The sequence below is a fragment of the Amblyomma mixtum genome, chromosome 3 (genome assembly GCF_055824585.1).
Source record: "Amblyomma mixtum isolate Tamu chromosome 3, ASM5582458v1, whole genome shotgun sequence".
Taxonomy (NCBI): Eukaryota; Metazoa; Arthropoda; class Arachnida; order Ixodida; family Ixodidae; genus Amblyomma; species Amblyomma mixtum.
Window position 1 is genome coordinate 425959640 of NC_143014.1, and position 6106 is coordinate 425965745.

Sequence of the window (6106 nt, forward strand, 5' to 3'; positions counted from 1 at the left end):
ATATAACACACAGAATGACCTTGACATGTTCGCATGAATCTTAGCATACAGGGACAAACTCTAGTGCTCTTCAAAAGGGACACCTAAAATTTGTAGAAGGAAGCACTTTCAATTACACTATATTCAAAAGCAAGTTCTATTTCAGAAACACAAGGCTTGTTGAGTGCTTCAGATGCAATGACTTTCGTTTTACCGACATTTAAATATACTTTATTTATACTCAACGAAACTGATAACTGTTTACCCGTGCATTTGCCTCAATAGTAATATTATCATTAGGATGCAGCCCGGAAAAAAACACACTGATATCATCTGCGTTCAGAATTATTGTAGGAGCTCCTGGAATTAAATGAAATATATATACAGGGAGTCCCAGCTAACTTGGACCAAGATTTAAAAAAAATCTGAATGTTCTTCAGAACTGAACTTCGAGGGTATGTGGCTAAGTTTTATCTAAAATTACAATACTATTTTTTTCGCTCCTCCTATTTGAATAATTAGTCGAGATAAACAAATTAACTTTTTAAATATAGCTTCAAACGTTTAGGCGTCAATAGGAAAGTGGTGGAGCTTCACAAATATTGTCTAACCCAGGAATTTCCAAGGAGATAGACTTAGCGTGGCCGCTTTTATGCGGGAGAAACGAAAGCCCGCGGAGTTCAAAAAATACCATGTGACAGCGCGCTCCGCGCTCCCGGATGCGCCGCGATTACAGCGCTCCCATCCATGCTTTGTAAAAAACATCACTCGCTTCGCGCCTTTCGTGCTGCGCAAGACAAGAGCTTCGCGTTGTGCTTGGTTCCAAGAAAAGCGCCAGTGGGTTCGGGGCGCAGTTAAAAAAAAGCGCGGCTCCCGTTTTTGCGGCGATAAATGCGCTCTTACGTTAGCAGAATGCACGCGGAGGAACGATGACAATCTCATGAGTTCGAATTTGGGAGCAAGATCCCAAGAAGCAAAGACGCATATAGCAAGCTTGATAATGTCGTGTGAATTACGCTGAAAAACAGGAGTCGCACTTTCTTTCAACTGCCGCCCGAACCCACTGGCGCTTTTCTTGGAACCAAGGACAACGCGAAGCCCTATCTTGGGCAGCACGAAAGGCGCGAAGCGCGTGATGTTTTTTACAAAGCACACATGAGAGCGCTGTAATCGCGGCGCATCCGGGCGCACGGAGCGCGCTGTCATGTGTTTTTTTTTTTTTTTTAAACTCCGCGGGCTTTCATTTTCCCGAACAAAAATGACCACGCTAAGTCTCTCTCGTTGGAAGTTCCTGGGTTGGACAACATTTGTGGAGCTCCACAGCTTTCCTATTGACGCCTGAACGTTTCAAGTTATATTTTTAAACGCCGGCCGGCACTTTCCTGCGCCGCAAGTCCCTCACGCTGCCCTGCGCTGTGCTCACTATTTCTGCTGGCCTTTCCGTGCTATGAGTCTCTAACCCGTTTTCCTTCCCTACTGCTTTGCGCCATGGCGAATGTCTCGGCAGTGTACAACCTATTGCGTCCATTCTCACCTGTGAAGACCCCGCCGATTCGACTCATCTAGCCGTGACTGCGCTCAGCCCTCCATCTTCTGCGCCTGATTCCTCCGCTACAGACCTCTTCCTTCGCTCTATCGCCACCGATCTTCCTTCCCCGCAACGGACGCAGCTTCTTAACCTCCTTCTCCAGTTCCGCTCCTCCTTCGACTATCATCGGAGTTCCTTGGGCCAAACTTCCACGGTCACCCATCGTGTCGACGCAGGCAACCACACACCCGTGCGGCAGCGCCCCTGTCGTGTATCTGCCACCGAGCGCCATGCTATCGAAGAGCAAGTTGATAAAATGCTCCAAGACGGCGTGATCCAGCCCTCCAGTAGCCCTTGGGCTTCGCCTCTTGTGCTGGTCAAGAATAAAGACGGCTCCATCCGATTTTGTGTCGACTACCGCCGCCGTAATAAGATTACACGGAAGGATGTCTACCCTCTTCCGCGCATCGATGACGCTTTGGACAGTTCGCAAAAGGCCGAACTAATTTCTTCCCTCGATCTTCGTTCCGGATATTGGCAGGTCCCCATGGAAGTGGCCGATCGCCCCAAAACCGCTTTTGTAACCCCCGACGGCTTATACGAATTTACAGTCATGCCATTCGGCCTTTATAATGCGCCGGCAACATTTGAGAGGATGATGCACACCATTTTGCGGGGATTAAAATGGAAGGTATGCCTCTGCTACCTCGACGACATCATCGTCTTTTCTGCGGATTTTGGCACCCACCTCCACCGCCTGAGGCACGTCTTGAACTGCCTTTCTGATGCCGATTTGCAGCTAAACTTAATGAAATGTCGTTTTGCCGCACGTAAACTCACTATCTTAGGGCACGTTATCTCCAAGGAAGGCGTTTCTCCAGACCCAGCCAAACTTCGTGCGGTCGCTGCTTTTCCCAAGCCTACATCTGTCAAAGAACTGCGTAGTTTCCTTGGCCTGTGTTCCTACTTTCGTAGGTTTATTCGAAACTTCGCATCGACTGCAGCCCCTTTAACACAACTCCTACCCAGCACCTCCACCAGATGTAAGATGGGTACTGGGATGGTTAGAAGTACTGAGCGCCGGCGGTCCGTAGGCACAGAGGTCGAGCACCGAGAGCACACACACAGAGCGATGGCAATGCCGGTCAATACAACGGTCAGAAGTTCGTCGTCGTCTTCGCCTGAATAGGAACTTCTTCGTCGTTACACATTATTTATTTATCTCGACTGATTATTGAAATACCAGGAGCGGAAAAATGGTACTGTAACTTTAGACAAACCCTAACAACATCCACGCGATTTCAGTTCTGAAGAACGCCTATTATTTTTTATAAATCTTGGTCCAAGTTAGCTGGGACACCCTGTATATGCTACAATGGCAAATTAGTTGACAACTGCAATAATTAATTTGGCCTTAATATCATCACCGCTGGTAGCAGTGGATTTATCTAAGTTTGGCTTGGTTTATGGCAGTTAACGTCCCAAAGCGACTCAGGCTGTGAGAGACGCCGTACTGAAGGGCTCCGGAAATTTCTACCACCCGGGGTTCTTTAACGTGCATCGACATCGCACAGTACACGGGCATCTAGAATTTTGCCTCCATCAAAATTCGATCGCCGTGGCCGGGGTCGAACCCGCGTCTTTCGGGTTAGCAGCCGAGCGCCACAATCAGTGAGCCACCGCGGCGGCTTGGATCTATCTCGGTTTCTAAAGAATGTCGGCACTTCACCTTCCCTGCACGGCATGAATAATACAGAACTTCCAGCCGGAGAGGCAATATACTGATCAATTTCATGACTTCTGTCTTGTTTCTGAGATGAGTCATCGTAGGATAGGAAATGCGCATTAAATTTGTCTGATAAAGTAGCACTAGAGTATTCAACGTCATTAAGTGTTAATGTGCTAGGAACATGGCAAGTAGCCCTTCCCCTAAGATCATTAAGACAATTCCAGTTTTTAAGGCGGAAGCCTTTAATGTCTCATCGTTGTAAGCAGCAGTTGTCGACAGAAATGTCACGCTTTTCAATTGGTCGAAACGGTCGTGACGTCACAGGGCCAATTGTACTTTGGCTAGTAACCATGCTACCAATTGAAGGGATCGTATAGTGATGCTCCAAGTGAGTGGGACTGAGCTTAGTTAATTCCTTAATTGCCCAATTAGCCTAATTAACTTTTCTAGTCAGGCCATATAAATAAATAAAACCGAGTAGGAAATTGGTCGAGCTTGGGAATCGAACCCAGGTCTTCGGCGTGCGAGACGAGCATGCTATCCACTTCGCCATGCCAGCTCGATGGTTTGGAATGAACAAAGGCGCGTCTAGTGAATGCGGTGTCTTCGCTCACTCTCATCCTCCTCCTTTCTCTTCCGGCGAGGTTTAGGTGTCCACCGAGATGTGAGAGGCAGATAATTTCCTTTCCTCAAAAACCAATTTACCGACGAGCGAGGCGAAGAACCGAATGGGCGATGGCGTTATATGGACTCCCTGACAGCGTTGTAAGACGCTGTGGTGTTCCACTCAGAGGCGAAGCTTAACATCTCAACCACACATCAGTGACCACACTTTAGGTCAAAAAAGTGCCCCCCTGAATTTTGACGGGTGTCCACCGAGATATGCGAGACAGTTACTGCGTAATTTACTTTCCTCAAATACAATTTTCATTTTCTTCATTACGGGCCCTCTTTGTCTTCTTTCACTCCCACTTCCTCCCTTCCTCTATGGTAAGGTTCAGGTGTCCCCTGAGGTGACAAAGAATTACTGCGCCATTTCCTTTCCTCAAAAAGCGCTGCGTTCAAAAGGCAAGGCATCGCGCTGAACGGCTGGTGGCGTTCCGTGGACTCCCTGGCAGCGCTACAACACGCTGTCGCGTAGCACTCCTAAAGGCGAAGCTGAAACGTCATTAATTAGCAGTTAATTAGTATTCAGGAATTAATCAGTAATTAACCATTAACTAGTAATTTGTCATCACTTGGTAATTAGTACTCAATTATATGTGACGTCACCAGTGCCACAGAAGCAGCGAAAGTGGTGCAGAAAACGCTTTCGCCTCTACGCGTTTTGGACTGTCAAAGTGCCCCCTGAATTTTTTAGCAGCCTCTGTGATTGTTTGTGGGTAGTCTTGGTCACACGAGAACAGGCGCCTGAATGACAGCCATATCCGCGCTCTGACCAGATAAAGTGCCGGCCCCTCATCTGGAAGTAATTAATTACAAACCAGACATGTATCACAAGCAGACTCACCCATCGTACCCGCGAAGGAAAAGCTTGTGACACAACAAAACCAACAACAAAAGCAGCACATGCGCAAGCGGCGGCAGCGTTTGGGAGAAGCGTTTCTTAACTGGAAATGGAAGAAAACTATACCAACCTGCGAAATGAAGCCTTGAAAGTTATTTCCCTTGCGTTGTTCCTGCCGCCGCCGCTCAGCAAGTGTGCAGAACACAGATGTGCCCAGTCCCTTTATCCGGAGGGGGCTGGGGTTCCAGTCGTTGCTACCTTGGGGCACCAATCGTTGTCCTTTTTGATGCTTGCGTCACGACTTGCCTGCTCCACCAGGTGTTGTGCCGCCGCAAGCCTGGACAAGAGCTGCGAATTGCGAAACGAAGGACTGGAAGTTACTCCCGTGCGTTGTTGCTCCCGTCGCCGCCGCTGAGCAGTAACTTCGAATGTTTCATTCGGCAGCCGCAGTCTCATGGGCTCGGTGGGGAAGCGGGGACAGAATGGAAGTAGAAACAATCTAACAATAAGGCTGCAGCTGATACGCACACATTATTCTACCTGAAAGCAGGTCTCCAAAGGTAGTGCGTGAGACAGAACTAGTTACGACACAAATGAAATGAACATAGAATCAGCTCTCAGTGGACGGATGGATGAACCTGACAGTAGGCTGTATTTTGTTTAGCGCGGGAAAGCTTTTCCGATGGTTAAACATCGATGACAATCTTGCAATGTTTTTGGGTGTGTGCTTACAGCATAACATAAAAAAAGAAAGTAAATATTGCCGCCACTTGGATTCGACCTCGCGGCGGCGCGAACAGAGAAGCTTCGCTGTCCAGTGCACGACGGTATTATGCTATCGCCGCAGCCAACCACGCCTTCTGTTAAGCTGCAATATACTCTCGCGCTGTGCATTGCACATCGTCGTCTTCACCAACTTACATCTGTGGCGCGAACACATCAGATGAGCTTAAACTCGAGCAAAGCTTAACCTGAGTCTAATATCGTCAACAGACGTGCCGACAACTCAGCAAAGCAAACCCATGAGCTAATCGGGCTGAACACATGCTTTCCAACGTCTATTCGATTAACTACGTTAAAACCATATCAAGTTTTCTTTTTTTTTGGCGCAGGGTTAACTTTGGTAACCAAGAGTCAAGAAGGAACAATGTGTCTCAATAGCCAAATCACAGCGACTTATGAATTTGTCACGAGCTTCGTCATCAAGCATACGAAGAGTGCTCTTGCTGTTCACATATATATTTCAAATTTTTTTTAAAGACATATATGCTACATTCAAGTTGACAATTCTATTTTGCCGCCAGAGTAATAAGGCGCCGAAAAGATAATCGGACGGAGAAAACTTACGAATTTAGCACCTAGA

General features: G+C 47.4%; 1 protein-coding gene across 1 annotated transcript in view; it reads right to left on the bottom strand.

Annotated features, from left to right (window-relative positions):
- The window catches only part of LOC149357970 (luciferin 4-monooxygenase-like), a 58664-nt gene extending 53589 nt beyond the window's left edge, over positions 1-5075 (bottom strand). Inside the window, exon 1 of the mRNA XM_089578002.1 lies at positions 4874-5075. The gene's annotated coding sequence lies outside the window, so the exon portion shown is untranslated. The remainder of the gene's footprint in view (positions 1-4873) is intronic.
- Between the last annotated feature and the right edge of the window lie 1031 nt (positions 5076-6106).